At 54.7% G+C, this 16,230-nt stretch overlaps 1 protein-coding gene across 1 annotated transcript in view; it reads right to left on the minus strand.

Moving 5' to 3' along the window:
• Positions 1–16,153, minus strand: part of FAM65C (family with sequence similarity 65, member C) — a 73,906-nt gene extending 57,753 nt beyond the window's left edge. The window contains exon 1 of the mRNA XM_010835123.1: positions 15,976–16,153. The gene's annotated coding sequence lies outside the window, so the exon portion shown is untranslated. The remainder of the gene's footprint in view (positions 1–15,975) is intronic.
• Between the last annotated feature and the right edge of the window lie 77 nt (positions 16,154–16,230).

The raw sequence follows: 16,230 nt of genomic DNA on the forward strand, positions 1-16,230 counted from the left end.
CTCAGAATGGGGACCAAAGCAGGTTTAGCGAATATGTCTAGGGGGTTGTTTTTGTTTTTACTCTTCGATCCAGCCAAGACAAAAGGCATGCAGACAGGGGACACCACTTTCTTCAGCTGTTGGTACCTGGAAGGTGCCTCCCGAGGGGTCTCAGTGATAAGGGGGGGGCCTCTGCTTTGGATGGGTAGAGTCAGAAAGGAGGCAAATTGTCTGGTATATCCTTTTATTCCCCCACCCTGAACAGTTTCCAGGACGGCTATCTCCTTAGCTTCCTGGGGCACTGAGTCTAGCTTGGTTGAATTTTGTTTCAAAACACCGGCATAAATCATGCATATCCTCGGGAGGGAACATTAACCATCAACCAGCAAAATCAGTGTCCCCCCACCCCGCCCCCACCCCGTCTCCTCCAGTGACATGGACTGGAACCTCCACCCCTTCCCCAGAAGACCCTTCCCTGCCTCGTCCTAGAACATTTCAGAACTGGGTTTCTGCTCAAAGTTCCTGACATCTGCTCCCACAGCTCGGCTCTTCACAGTGAGGGGAAGGCATGCCACAACACAGCTCACAGCTCTGGGCATTTCTGGAGTCTGGCACTTGAAGTTTTTTTTCCCCCTGGGCAAATTCTTCTCTCCTCCACTCTGTCCCCCATCCAGGGACCTGAATGGCCCCGCAGGCATGGGAGGACAGTGAAGGGTGTGGAGTCAGACAGCCCTGGGGGACAAATCCCAGCCTGCCGCGTTCTCGAAAGGCGAGTTGCTCAAGCTGGCTGAGTCTCAGTTTTCCTTCACATAAAATGGGGATGATGACACTACTCTCTGCACAGGGTTGTCTCTGAGAATTCGTGGTTATAACGCTTGCCCAGTGGTTGACACAGGGGCCTTCTCATTTAGATTGGCCTAGGTGGGGGCAGGGAGGACAGAGGATGGAGGCAACTGAGAGAGGGGAGGGTCTGGGATGCCCACGGGACTCCTGTATCCTTCTGCCCTGGGCGGTCCCGACCTGCTCTCCCTGGTCACCCTGGTTTCAGCATCCCAGGCCACTCCCAGGAAAGCTGCTCCACCTTTTCAGGGTGACGGGCTGACCTCCTTGTTCCCAGGTGGGGAGACTGAAGCTGGGCCTCTGCTGGGTCCCAGAACTGAAGCTGAGATGGCGGCTCTGACCGCCGGGTCTCTGGTGCTTTGCCCCCGCGGCCTAAATGGGCTCAGACGATTGCAGCACAGCCGCCTTGCTCTGTGTGTTTCTCCTTCAGCACATTCGTCACGACTGTGACTGATGAAGTGTATGGCCACTTCTGTAACAGGTTGGAAAAGTATTGCGCACTTTCCTCTCTGCTTTGTGGGGAACCGCCCTCCCCTCCTGAACTCAATCCTCGACTTGCCCGGGTAGAGGGAGATTCCTACAAAGGCAGAAAGAGCAGGACCATGGCCAGGCTCAGTTCCCGACAATCCAAATAGATTCTGCAGAGACAGGAGACTTAAAAGCCTCTTAAAAGCCTCCACTGTGAGAAAACATTCTTTGAAAGGCCCTTAGCTCTCCATGAACATAGCAATTCCCAAATTACCAAGAAAGTAAGGTCTCCCTTCAGCCATGACCCCGGGCTGGCCAACTACCCGCACAGGAACATATGCAGAGGAAGTGAGGACCCTGCTGCCCGCCTCTGCCTCAGCCCAGAGAGGACACAGATGGAGAATGCCCGTGGCGAAGAGCGTGGACTCTGGGGCACCTGGGCCCACATCCCAGCTCCACCACTTACTGGCTCTGTGACCACAAGCAAGCCATTTCCCTCCTCTGTGCCTCAGTGTCCCCATCTGTAAAATGGGACTAACAGTACTTCTTCACAGAGTTGCTGTATTAACTGAGCTCATGCGTGAAGTGCTGAGAAGAGACCCCGGTGTATAACAGGCACCCTGTGTGTCAGCTACTTCTATTTATTGGTGTTTTCATACACGCGGGGTCAGCTCCAAAGGCAACTTCATCTTCCGGAGGCTCAAGGAATTAGCTGCCTTGAAACCACTGCCCACCACTTGGGGTTGGGGAACCCAGACATGCAGCAGGTTGAAGAGAAAGAAGCCCCACGGTCCACTCTCCCCGGCTACACAGGGTCCCCCCATGACCAAGATGGGGCTCAACACATCCCTTCTGGGGTTGGGGGGGGACACATTTTCGGGGCAGGGACCAAGTGACCGCAGCAGAGGCTGGCGGTGGACAGCTGAGGCAGGGGGCCAAACGCAGGGGTGATGGAGGCGGGTGTGAGCCAAGGTAGAGACAAACCAGCCAGGCAGGGCTCCGGGCCCAGAGCGTGAGTTCTTCCAGCCGCCAGCTGCAGCCACAAGTGCCAGAGAGGCGAGCGGTGATCCAGGCATCAGACGTGGCTGCAGACCCGCCTCCTCCCCTCGGCGGGGAGCCTGGCCTGCGGCATCCCTGCCCGGTGCGCAGACTCAGACGCGCTTAGAGAGAGGCTCAGGGGGAGCGGGAGCCTTACTCCAGGCCTCCGTCAGATTACGCTCGCCAGCTTAGACTAAATCGAGCGCTTTCCCATGTTGCCCTATGACCGGGGCTTCTGAGAAATCTCAGATGAGTCACAGGACACGTTTCTCGCCACACACACGTGACAGTGGGAGGGGATGTGCAGCTAGCTACCCAAGGTCAGTCCCTGGGATGGACATTCCCATGGGTGTGAACCACAGCTGTCCTGTGCAGGGCCTGAAACATAGTGGGTGCTCAGTAAATGCTCCCTGAGTACGTGAATGGGCGGCCCAACTCTGACCTGGCGGGTAGCAGACAGGTGGCCAGTCTCTAGGACTGGGGAGGAAAGAACTCTTTGCTCAGCTTTCTTTGGCAGGGCAGGGGGTTGGGGGAGCAGGCTGTGGAGTCAGACCCAACTGGGTTAACATTCTGAGGCTGGGCAGCTTCCAAAGTGGCCCGCAACGACCCACCCCTGCTGGCGCCCACCCTCTGCTCTCAAGTATGAGTTGGCCCAGTGACTTGCTTCTAATGAATGGAATATGGCAAAAGTGAAAGGGATGGATGTCATCTCCAAGATTAGGTTATAAAAGACAGTGACTCAAGTACACACACACACACACACACACACACACACACACACCCCTTCCTGGCTTGCCCACTTTGACAGAGCAAGCTGCTGTGCTGGAGAGGGCCACGGGGCCAGGAAACCAAGGGCTTCCCACCAACAGCTGTGGAGGAACTGCACCCTGCCGGCACTGCTGCGAGAATATGGGAAAGGATCCTGCCCCCGTCAGACCCTGAAGTGACTGGAGCCTCTCATCCCTTGACTGTCGCCTGTGAGAGACCCTGAAGCAGAGGACCTAGCTGAGCCAGGCCAGGACCTCCAGTCCGCAGAAGCGATGAGATTATAAACACGCGGCGTTCTAAGCCGCTAAACTTTGGAGTCGTGTGTCACGGAGCTACACACAACTAATCCAGCCCCTCCTTAGCTCTGTGCCCAGGACTAGTCACTTAAGCTCTACGTGCGTTCCCCCATCTAAAAATGCGCATAAAATAATAGCACCTCCCTGCCTTATGGGTTCGTTGTGAAGACTAAGAAAATGAATGAATGGGACCTCTGGCTGGAGCAGTGAAATGAAGAATCAGGAATTAGAATCAGGAAATAAAGCACATCGGAATGGAGCCGTGGGACTTCCCTGGTGGTACAATGGATGAGAATCTACGGGGCACACGGGTTGGACCCCTGGTCCGGGAAGATTCCTCATGGCATAGAGCAGCTAAGCCCATGAGCCACAACTACTGAGCCGTGTGCACTAGGGCCCACTCGCGGCCGTGTGCCCCGCGACGGGAGAAACCACCAAACCACTACAGCAGGAAGCCTGAGCATTGCAACAGGAAGTGTCTCCCACTTGCCACAACTAGGGAAAGCCCATGCATAGCGATCAAGACCCAGGGCAACCCCAAAATGAAGTTAAATACATATGTAAATAGGAATGAAGCCAGGAAGGTCCCTCACTGAGCAGCTGTCACAAGGTCAGGGTCCAGCAGCCCTCCAGGGATGGTCCCCCGCCCTGGAGAAGCCTCCCCTCCATCCTCACTTTGCTGGCCTCCTGGGCTCCAAAGGACATGCTCAGAGCTGCCTGCAGCCGGGGCACCCAGCATCCTGTGCCTCCCCCCCGGCTACCCCCATGGTGGGCTCTACGGTCCCTTCTTCACAGACTTTGGGGCTCCTGTTGCCCAAAAGCCAGCCGGGCTTGGAGCCGTGGAGATAAACAAGCCAAGAGCCACACATCTGAGAGCTCCAGAAACTGGCCTTCATGGGAGAGTTGTAGCTGGCTGGCACGGCCTAGCCATGACCCCCAGGCAGTCAGACCTGGAGGTGATGGGGACGTCAGGGAAGGATCAGGCCTCAGCCTTCACATGCTGACAGATACCTGACTCCAGGTCTGGAGAACAGACTTGTAGCCCAGATGCAGCTCACAGGACCTGGGCACCTTGATGACTCTGATGTCAGGCGCTCCCCGCCCCAGGTCTGTGTGATCCCCACCCCTGAGCTGGACCTGCCATGCGGCCCACCCCCCACCCCAGGCTGGCTGCCCATAAAGACATGGTCCTTCCCCGCCTCTCCTCTGGGGTTGGAGCCACCTGAGGAGGACCGCAGGGACCACGTGGCCGCCGTCTGCCCTCCCACTGGCCCTAAGCTGGGAATGTGAATCAGACCCTTGACATCCGCAGGCCTGGCTTCTTAGATGCTGAGCACACGGACCACCCAGGCCGGGTGAGACCACCTCGACACTCGTCTCCCAGTTACCCTGAGGGAGGAAGCTCCTGCCCGGCTTTGGTGGGCGGCTTAGGGGTCTGGCCCTGGAGCCACAGCGAGAAGTCCGCTGCCTCGGCTCCTCTCCATCGGCAGGCAGCCCTGCACTGGACCCGGGTCCTGAGGACACTGGCTGGGGTTAGTGAGAACTCAACCTATGCTGTTAGCTCAGGGCTTCCCGCAGCCCCCGGGGGAGGCTCTGCGATAATCCCTGTCCAACAGCGGGCTGACCAGGGTGTTTGGAAGGAGGCAAGACCTGGACCCAGACAGCCTGCTGAGCTCTCTGTCCTGTGCCCCACCAAGTGCTGCAGGCCAGCTGGGACCTTTGGGGACCCCGATCTCCCAGGGATGTCCAATCCATTCACTTTCTCCAGGCGAACAGAGCCAATATTTCCTGGCCCCAAAGCCCCAGTTGTTGGAAATGACAATTTTTCTTTCCCGACTCCTAATTGCCCATACCTCCCATCAGCCAAAGCATGTTCTTTCCTTGGCAAGCATGATAAAAGCTGACCTACAGGGCACCATCTGGCTGGCGCTCATTTGTCTCCATCAGGCCCATCCCGGCCCCCGGGCCCTACTCTCCCCTCTCTGCTGACATCAAAAAACCAGCCCCACTGTTGCTGCCAGGCCATGGCCGGGCCCGGCCTGAGAAGTCAGGGCTGTGGGCCCGACAGAGTGAATGGACTCTGCGCGAGCATTTAACAGCACGGTCTCGATGATGAAGAAATCACACCTTAAAGGACCCCTTTGCAATTTGTAGCCCCCAGTCAAGACTCCGAAAACGTTCCCAGATGTGAGGGATGACGTGAGTGCCTCTGGTACGCTCTCACACACACGGGGGGCACGCCAGCTTCCTGCCCACAGGAGACCCGGGCACCAGCGACCCGTGGCAGAGCACAACCTCATGTTTCCCGAATAAAGAATCCTACCCCCTGCCCTTTTATAGCCTCTCTGGGGGAGATGTTTCTGGAGAGACGTGTGGGCCAGGAGCGAGCCTGTCTCAGACGGCGGGATCCTGGGAGGAAAAGTACGGTGACCCCAAGCTCTTGGGGTGGGATCTGAGGGGCTCGAAACCTTGTCAGCTTTGCAGTTAGAGAGAAAAGGGTCCGAAAGCCAGGTTTGTTGTTTACCAGCTGTGTGAGCTGGGGCAAGTCAGTCCACCCCTCTGAGTCTCATAGATAACCATGAAACCACTTTGCACAGCTTCGGAGGGGGCCAGAGGAATAAAGAGAGAAGGAATGCAAGAAGCTCAGGGGGGAAGGGATAGTTAGGGAGTTTGGGATGGACGTGGACACACTGCTGTATTTAAAATGGATAACCAGCAAGGACCTACGTATAGCACAGGGAACTCTGCTCAGTGTCGCGTGGCGGCATGGATGGAAGGGGGGTTCGGGAGAAGAATGGATACATGTACACGTATGACTTCGGCCCTTTGCTGTCCACCTGGAACTATCAGCATTGTTAATCTTCACGCGTGCTAAGTCACTTCAGTCGTGTCCAACTGTGCAATCCTATGGACTGTAACCCACAAGGCTCCTCTGTCCATGGGATTCTCCAGGAAAGAATACTGGAGTGGGTTGCCATGTCCTTCTCCAGGGGAATCTTCCCGACCCAGGGATCAAACCCGTGTTTCTTATGTCTCCTGCACTGGCAGGCGGATTCTTTACCATGGGTGCCACCTGGGAAGCCCTAATTGGCTATACTCCTTTACAAAATAAAAACCTTTTTTAAAAATGAAAAAAAAAAGGCGCTCAGAGAAGTGCCGACACTTGTGTGTCCTGCTTCGGTGGGCGGTGGAGGAAGTGATAACAATGGTGACTATCAGCTGCTGTCGTGAGTTGGACCGTGTCCCCCCAAAAGTCATGTCTACACAGGGACACAGGACACAACCTTACTTAGAAATGGTGTATCACAGATGTAATTAGTTCCACTGAGGTCACACTGGATCAGGGGGGCCCTGAATCCCGTGGCTGGTGTCCTCACGAGAGGAGAGGGCACACGGATGCGGGCCAGGGGAGGGCAGTGACCCCCTGCTCCTTCCTGGGCTCTCTCGTTCAAGGAAGGTCCCACAGCAGGTTGGGTGGGACTGGGGCCTCCAGCATCCACAGTTCAGGGGCCTCCTGCCCTTCAGATACCCTGGAACAGCTCCTGAGGTTTTCAGCACATTCGCCCTCTCTGGATCTTCTGCAGTCGGGTGCAGGGGAGAAGGGAAAAACCCAGATAAAACCACGCTTCTGACAGACCCAGTCCAGCAACAAACATCCCTCACCCCGGGTCAGCAGTGTTTGTCCACCAGGAAACCAGAACGGTTCATCTGAGTTTCTTCACCCCGTGTCCCCAGATGCAAAAATGACAGAAATGTGCAAGGGCCATGCTCAACGAGGGACTCTGTATCTCGCCCCCGCGGTCCATTTCCTGTGCGAGGCGGGGTGAGGACCACTGCTCTGAGGGTCAGGAAAAGTGGGTCGGCCCCTGCTGCGCTGTGAGCTGGCTGTGGAACACGGTGAAAGGCTCTCCCGTCTTGAGCCCCTTTTCCTCATCTGTAAAATGGGGGTGCTGACGCCGGCTCCAGCATCCCACAGAGCTAGGCACTGGCAGATGGCATGAACCACAGGTCAGGTCGTCTTCTCTCTAAGGGGATCAACCACAGGAGAAATGGAGCCTTCCATCAATGCCTCCCGCAGACCCTACCTTATAACCAGCGCACTTGGCCCTGACAGTCAGTGCGTTTGATTCGCAAAGTACCCAGGGCATGTACAAAGCTGTGCCAGGTTCTGGGAGGATGTTTTACAATTAGTAACACAACGTGCATGATACCAGCAATAGCCAGCGTTTATTGAGCATCTGCCAGGTCCAAAGCATTATTTGCTCTGGCCTCACTGAATTCCCCAAACAAACCCGTTAGACAGGTATCATCAGGACCCCCATTTTCGAGAGAAAACTCAGTCCAGAAAGAGAACGACTAGCCCAAGGCCACACCGTTAGGTTGGGCTCCGTTTATATTCGATTCCAGACGGGACACCACTGCCTGCAAGTGCCCAGAGCCCAGCGGGCAGGCAGCTGGACCCTCCCACAGGCGACATTCCTAGTCCAAGCTTGTGTTTCTCAGGACCAATGCAGGGTCAAACATTCCACCAATGCTATGTTGCTGAGACCTCCCAAGACCTTTCTGAGGAGTTGCTATCATTATTGTTATTATCTGGTTCACACAGAAGAGGACATGGAGGCCCCGGGGGTTACGTGGGTGGAGGACTAAGAAGTCAGGCCTTCCTGACTCCTCATCTTAAGGCCTTGCCCTCCTCAAAAGGGAGCAGGACACCATGGTACTAAATCCATGCAGAGACAGTCACGAGTGTCAGAACACAGATCCCAGGAGGCTTCCTGGAGGAAGAGGATCGCAAAAGATGGGCAGAGCTGCATGGCACAGCTTTCTTCTCTCCAGGCCACCTTGGGCATTGGCCAGGATCACGGGGGCTGGATGGCTCAGAAGGGCCTGACCCTGCCCTGTCCCACAGGCCTGTCTGCATGCCAGGCCGGGGCTGGCCCTTCGTCCACACACCTCTCCTCGTTCTACAGGCCCTGGGAAGGAAAGTGCGGAGACAAGGTTATCGTGGGGTTCACATATCTTAGGGGAGCGGTAGATTCAATACAGGTGATTCGATGCCGCATGATTTGAAATCACAAAAGACTGGAACCGATCACAGGTCTATCAACAGGGGGCTGGGTTAAGATGCAGTGGCACAACCACACACGCCTCGAGTGTCAGCGGAGTAGGAGTGGGAGGGTCCTGAGTCAGTAATAAAAACTGACGTTTAGGGACTTCCCTGGCGGTCCAGTGGTTAAGCATCCACCTGCCAATACAGGGGCTGCTGGATTGATCCCCGGTCCAGGGACTAAGATCCCATGTGCCTCGAGGCAGCTGAACCTGTGCACGGCACCCACGAAGCCCTCGCTCCCTAGAGCTCAAGCTCCACAAATAGAGAAGCCACCACCATGAGAAGTCCACACACTGCAGCTAGAGCGCAACTCGAGAAAGCCCGTGTGCAGCAACAAAGAGCCCCGTGCGCCACAGCAAAGGCCCCATGCGGCCTCAGGTAAATACAGTTTAAACTTTCAAGCTGACGTTTAGGAAGGACTTTACGTGCAGTCAGGGGCTCCTCCAAGTGGATCCACTCCCGTGGTCCTGACAGCAATCTCAGGAGGAAGGACCACGACCATCACTTTAAAAATGAGGAAACTGAGGCCACAGGACCTCAGCCCACGGCTCGTGGCTACAGCAGAGCTGGGCCCTGATGTGGGCAGGGGGCGTCAGAGGCCCTCAGGGGACCAGCCTACTGCACGGTCTCCCAGCTGCTCCATCTTGCCAAGAGCCCCTGCAGCTCTTGGGAGCCGGGAAGGAAGACAGACAGACAAACTCCCTTCAGCAGCCCCCGCCCTGCGCCGGCCTGGGGCCCGGGTGCAAGGAGAAGAGACTTGACTGAAGCATCTTCGTCTCAACCGGCTTCTGATAACTCGGCCGCTGGGGTAGCTAACTTCCATTCCAGCCAGTTACGGCCAGTGGGGCCCGCTGATGGTTTTTATAGCCTTTCCTGGAGTCAGCATGACAAGGAAAACTAAGTGAGCTACAGGCCCCTTTCAACACTAGCAGCCAGGTATCACGGTTGGGGGGTGCAAGAAGGAAAGAAAAGTCACTTTTTCCCCCCCACTTTGAGCTCATCCACAGAACACGAGCCTGGGCGGCCAACATGCTGGTGTTGAGAAAAGCTGTTCTCAAGCGGAACTGATTGGCAACAGAAATGGAATTTTCCCCCCAAGAAAAGTATAAACACACTTTCTCCCTGGGAATTACCCTTCAGAATAGGTATTCCAGACGTGTGTGTGCAACGGCCCAAGCACAGCCGTCAGCCTCACGTGGATGAGGCCAGAGACCAGTGCTGGTCACCACTCGTCCCGGACAGTCTCTCTGGCCATAAGATGGTCACCAAGGTCAATGGCCAAACCAGCCCAGCCTGGAGTGGACACCTGCCCTCCTGTGGCCCAGCCCCTGCTTGCTCCCCCAAGAGTTGCCACTGGCTTTGGGGCCCCTCAGGGCTTCCCTGGTGGCTCAGCTGGTAAAGAATCTGCCTGCAATGCGGCAGACCTAGGTTCGATCCCTGGGTTGGGAAGATCCCCTGGAGAAGGGAAAGGCTACCCACTCCAGTATTCTGGCCTGGAGAATTCCATGGACTATATAGTCCATGGGGTCACAAAGAGCAGGACACGACTGAGTGACTTTCATTTGGGGGGCCACCTCATGTCCAGATTCACCGACACTGGTTTGGGTGGAATTGATTCCCCCTCAGCTCCAAGGATGAGCCTTGTCGGTTCCTTACACCAATGAGAGGATTCCAGGGATGCTTCAGGAATGAGCACACAACCCAACAGGAAACACCACGGCAGGAGAACCATGGAAGGCTTCACGCGGCTTCTGGAAGAGAGCGCTCTTGCATTCTAGAGGTGCAGAGAGGTGGAGTAATTTGCCCAGAGTCACACAGCACATTGACAAGGGATCCAGGATTTGAACCCAAATCTGGAGGACTGAGGCCTTCCCTGGGGGCTCAGTGGTAAAGACTCTGCTGGTCAACGCAGAAGCAAGCGAATATTTCCATAAGACTTAACCGAGTGCGTGCTATGGGATAGATACAGCACTGAACAAAACAGGAACAAAAAGAGAGAGAGAATCCTGCCCTCAGGAAACTCACATTTTTATTTTAAAAAATAATCGTGTCTGTTTGGCGGTGCTGGGTCTTTGTTGCTGCGCTCCAGCTTTCTCCAGTTGCAGCGAGCAGGGGTTACCCTCTAGTTGCGGCGTGCGGCCTTCTCGTTGCTGCGGCTTCTCTTGTTGCTGAGTTTTGGTAGTCGAGGCTGCCCGGCTCGAGGGCACAGGCTCAGGAGTCATGGCGCACGGGCTTAGTTGCTCCGCGGCACGTGGGATCTTCCCGGATCAGGGAGCAAACCCGTGTCTCCTGCATTGGCAGGTGGATTCTTTACTGCGGAGCCACCAGGGAAGCCCCTCCAGCAGAAGATATTTTGAAAAAGAAAAATAATGTATCATGTGTTAGATGATGGCAAGAGGTACAGAGGGAGCCATGTGGCGATCTGGAGAATGAGTGTCCCAGGCAGAGGGGGCGGCAAGGGCAAAGGGCAAAGGTCCTGAGGCCACACTGTGCTCAGGACTGTACTCCGCAGCGAGTTCAGTGACGGGGCGGGAAGGGGAGATGAGGTCCAGGTTCTGTGGGGCCTGGCGGCTGTGGTTAGGACTGCCAGGCCGCGGGGAGGAGGTGCCCTGAGCAGAGGAGGGGCGGGATCCGATCTCCTTTGAACAAGACCCCGCTGGCTGCAGGTGCAGAACAGACCGTCAGAGAGGCAGGTGGAGCGGCAGAGACATCAGGGAGGAGGTGACCGTGGCCGCGGGGGCAGAGGGGAGCGGTCAGCTTCCAGAGACAGGCGGACGGTGGGGCCAAGAATGTCCTTAAACTGAGAAATGGAGGCGGCTGGGCTCTATTTGTGTGTTCGGAGGTCAAGAAAGTTCCAGGGGCTTCCCTGGTGGTCCGGTGCTTAAGAACGCGCCTTGCGGGGCAGGGGACACAGGTTCAGTGCCTGGTTGGGGAGCTAAGATCCCACATGCAGCGCCCACGAGCCACAACAAAAGCAGCCAAGACCCAACGAAGCCAAATTAACTAGTTTAAAAAAGAGTTCTGTATGCCCCGGCAAAGACTGAAGATCCTGCAAGCTGTAGGCTGCAACTGAGACCCAGCACAACCAGATAAATAATAAAAATATATAAAAAAAATTTTAATAGAAAATCTGAGACCTGATGTGAAAACAGAGATATGGTTGTCACCATAGCTCCCCTCTCACAGTCCTCCTGGGGGCAGGCGTGGAAAGCTTTAGGTCTTCCTGTGCTAACAGGGAAAAACACCCAAGGTGTATCATCAAGTGAAAAAAGAAAGATGCAGAATAAAATGTAAGAATGATCTCATTTTTGAAAATTAAAATTACATATGTGAGTGAATATAGGCTTCCCAGGAGGTGCAGTGGTAAAGAATCCACCTGCAATGCAGGGAACTCGGGTTCAATCCCTGGGTCAGGAAGGTCCCTGGGAGGAGGAAATGGCAAACCCACTCCAGTATTCTTGCCTGGAGAATCCCCATGGACAGAGGAGCTTGGGGGCTACAATCCATGGGGGTCACAAAGAGTCGGACACGACTGAGCAACTAACACACACACACACGCATGTGAGTGAATGAACGGTCTGGAAAAGGTTGCCTGGAGTGGGACCCACTGAGATTTAAACTCAGGATTGCTGTTCCTACATGCAAAATTAAAATTAAAAAAAAAACAAACAAACTGGTTTTAGCTCTTTTTAAAATTGCTGCGGGCAGGGCTCACTTCCTGCCATCCGAGCCTCGCTTCTCTGAGGCGGCCAGTGTCCCCACCTGGGCCTCCTCCTTGGCCGGGACTCTAAGAAGGCGGAGCAGGGGAATGAGAAATATTTTCCTCTCGTGCTTGCTGGCCTGGGAGACTGGAAAGAGCCCACCTGGCTCCGAGGCTTTCTAAAAATAGAAGGTGGTCTGAACTTCCCTACAGGTTTGGCTTAGCTGTTCCTCCTCCGCGATCCAAGACGCCGTTTTGATTAGAGAATCGTGTATTGTGCATTAACAACAAGGATGGAAGGAGTGAGACCTGAAATGGGGTGGGATTTCCACGGAGCTGCCCCCGAGGCGACCTGGAAACACCCCACAGACGTGGGGGGGCATGAATGAGGGAACCAAGGGACACGGGGAGCGGGGCCTTCCTGCTGCCGGAGCTGGGCCCCTGGAGGCAGCTGGTGCCAGCGACACCCTCTGCCCCCCCCCAGTCTCTGCATCCATTCCAGCGCTTAGGGCAGGAGAGAGGAGTTTGGCTGGTGGTTTGCTTGAGGCCAGAGGAAGAAGCAGAGGAACTGTATCCAAGGCCCGCTGCCTGGAGTTTGAATCCCTCTGGGTGAGAGCTGAGCACAGTCTCTCAGGACGGTCCATAAGATTTCTAAGACCCTGGGCACAAGCTGTGGTGGGGCCAGCGGTGTGTGGGTAAAGGTTTTAACAACCAGTTTTCCGGGGGAAAGTGTATGTGTGTAAGCACATGCACACGTGTGTAAAATCTATGCATTTACACACGCTCTCGAACACATATATACCCAGGTTTGCTGTAGATTGTATTGACACAAAGGCTGTGTAACAGACAACTTACAGATAAACATAAAATGTACGATGACCCCCTTTCCGTAAATTTCATTTCCTCAAGTGATTCACACAGGATGTTGTTATCGATTTTTGCCCCTCAACTCTTGTATCTATTGTCAACCTATGGTTATAATTGACGAGCGACTGTAGTTCCTTCCAGAACGCAGGCTGATATCTGCTTTCACGCTAAGGAGTGAGAAAAAAGGATACAGCAGAGAGCAGGTCGGCGCTTTCCTGGCTTGTCCACAAAGTGAGCAACTTCCTCGGTTTTGGGTGCTATTCCCACTGCACCAAGCAGAGAGACAACACACGTCTGTGTTCAATCTGCATCAACCTTTTCTCCTTTCCTTTGTCTAGGTCACTTTGTCTGTTGAGCTAGATAATCAACAAAACAATAAATCAAGCCCTGAGTTGTACTGTTTGCGATTTCTCTTGGTGTCATTCCTCCCACCCATGGCCGACTTCAGGCTACCAACCTGAAGTCGCAAACAAATTGGAATCAGGAAGAGATCTGCAATAGTGCACTGGATATTTCCACCAGACAGACACACAGGATGTAAATATCCCCAGGAACACCAGTATCAGTAACCAGGTAGCTTTTTTAAAAATGGAAAGTGATGAGTTTTGAGTACCTACGCCCTTTGTTTTTAATATCATGTATTTAATTATAAATCTACATAGTTTAATTTTTAATAATGGTTCTGTTTACCAATGAGTTCACCAAGTTCCTAAAAATCTGACAACTGGTTTTCACGAGTAGGTCCAAGCTGGCTCCAGCACACCACGTGCAAGGGCCACACAGCTGAGAACGTCCCCGGCGGGGCAGGAACCCACAGCAGGTCAGGCACTAAGCAGTGGAGTCTGGCCCCACCAGATGGGTGTTGGCAACAGAGTTGCCCAGGTGGTGTTACTGGTAAAGACTCTGCCTGCAGGAGATGCAAGAGTTGAGGGTTCAATCTCTGGGTCTGAAAGATTCCCATACTCCTGGGAATGGCAGGAAATTGCAACCCACTGGTATTCTTGCCTCAAGAGTCCCATGGACAGAGAAGCCTGGCAGGCTACACTCCATGGGGTTGCAAAAAGTCAGACACGATTGAGCAACTGAACGCACACCTTTCTGAAGCTTGTGGATACCCAGGGCTGTTCTCACTGACAGCATTCACTTCTTCAAGCTCGTCCGAATTCCAGCCTCCTCCAGCGCATTCCCTGATGCGCTGGGGGATTCACAGGGAGGTTTTCCTCCTCTTTAAGCTTGTGTCTCACCCGCATTTAGAACTTGAGTGCTCTGACTCTCTCCAGCCAGAGTCACAGCATTTTAGAGTTGCAAAGAGATTGTAAAGATTTCCTAAAATAATCCTTTTGTTTTACAGATGGGAGAAAGCGAGTCACTAGCTCAAAGTTGCAAAGGAAAAAAAAAGAAGAAATCAAGGGCAGAACTGCATAGGGTGGCCAACCATCTGGGTTTGCCCAGGACTGAGGGGAATCTCCTGGGACAAGCTGGTCACTCTTGAGCAAGGACCGCCAGTCAGGTCTCCAGTCAAGCCCAGGGCAGAGGGCTTGGGCCAGACCCAGAAAGAAAGGAGTGAGTACACAGCTACGATGGGGTGGAATTTTCCAAGAGAAGAAGAAAGAGGAGGCCATATCTGGGTGCTGGGACTTCCAGCTCTGCCCAGATGCCGGACACCCAAGGGACTTCCCACCTGCCACGGCCTGGCCGTGGATTTCCCAGCCCTCGTTGATGTAATATGCTTCCTCCTTGTAGGTGCCAGAGAGACACTCGCTGGCTTTATCTGCATCTTATCTCTTGGCTGCTGCTATCACTGCTGCAGGGATGCATATGCAAATAGCCTCGACGATGTGAATACGTGATTCCCCCAAGGGAGGCATGTGGAAAGCACTGTATGTGTTTCACAATTCTGTTTGGGCCAGAGGAGCAGTGGGAGCCCAGAATGATTCGAAACAGATTTTTGAAAAGGCAAAACAAAATTGGAACACAACCTCATACAGACATGTGCCACCGTCCCCACCCCCAGCTCTCTCCACCCCTGCCTGACATTAACCCTCTTCTCTCACGGCCCCAGGAGCCTCCTGTAACAGGACAGCAAATACCGCAAGGGGCATCAGGCCCTCTGCATTCAAGCCAGGAGTCCCTGCCCATCCCGGGGCTGACAGACCCTCCCAAGAGTCAAAGGCTGCTCGGCCTATGGCTTCGCCTGTCCAGTCCCTCTGCCTGCCTCCTATACACAACACTTCCTCTCCTCCTTCACTTCTGCTTTCTGGGATCATCACAGACTCAGAGAATACAGAGGACACAAGTCCCAACTACTCCTGGAAGTGCAGAGCTTAGCAAGAGGCAAGTTAGAAAGATCGAGATCTGATTCCCATCTCTGCTGCCAACCAGCTGCGTGACCTCGGGCAAGTCACTTCATTTCTCTGAGTCTCCCTTTGTCGTGTATGATGAGGCTAATAGTAATAAGAATCTCTATCCCGCCCCGGGGCTGGAGGGGATTGTCCAAGCTGAAGCTTCATCAATGCTTGGCGCAGCGCCTGGCGCAGCAGACCCACAAAACTTCCCATAGAAGTCATAGGGAATTCCCTGGCATCCAGCAGTTAGGACTCTGTACTTCCACTGAAAGGGCCCAGGGTTCAATCTCTGGACGGGGAACTAAGATCCTGCAAGCCTGCCGCACAGTCAAAAACAAGAATAATAAAAATAGTAGTCATAGTAAGACCCCCTTAAAGACGACCTCCTTCAACCACCCATTTTAGGGATGAACAAAGGGAGGCCCGGAGTGGGGGAAAGAACTTGCCCAAGGCCACAAAGCGAGGTCCTCCTACGATCCCATCTCAGTCTCAGGGCTCGCGGAGCTCCAGGTGGGATGTACTGGACACGCCGCTCTCCCACCCCAGAGTCTGGTCCACACTCACCACCCGGCAGGTCCGAACATTCTCTGCCAGAGTCGCCCCGTCCCCCTGGAGGAAGCTCGACTTTCTTTATCGCTGAGACGAGCGGCGGCTCCCACCGGCGCGGGGCTCAGGAGACGAGGCAGTGCGCTCGGAACATGGCCTTGGAGGACCCCTCGGCCCGGCCTCCCTCGCGGGGCCGGCGCTCCCCGGGCTCGGATAGAGCGACCGGGCTCTTATCGGGCCCGGTCAGGGTGCAGGCGGCCGCGGAGCGGGGTT

The sequence above is a fragment of the Bison bison genome, unplaced genomic scaffold (genome assembly GCF_000754665.1).
Source record: "Bison bison bison isolate TAMUID 2011002044 unplaced genomic scaffold, Bison_UMD1.0 scf7180017864038, whole genome shotgun sequence".
Taxonomy (NCBI): Eukaryota; Metazoa; Chordata; class Mammalia; order Artiodactyla; family Bovidae; genus Bison; species Bison bison.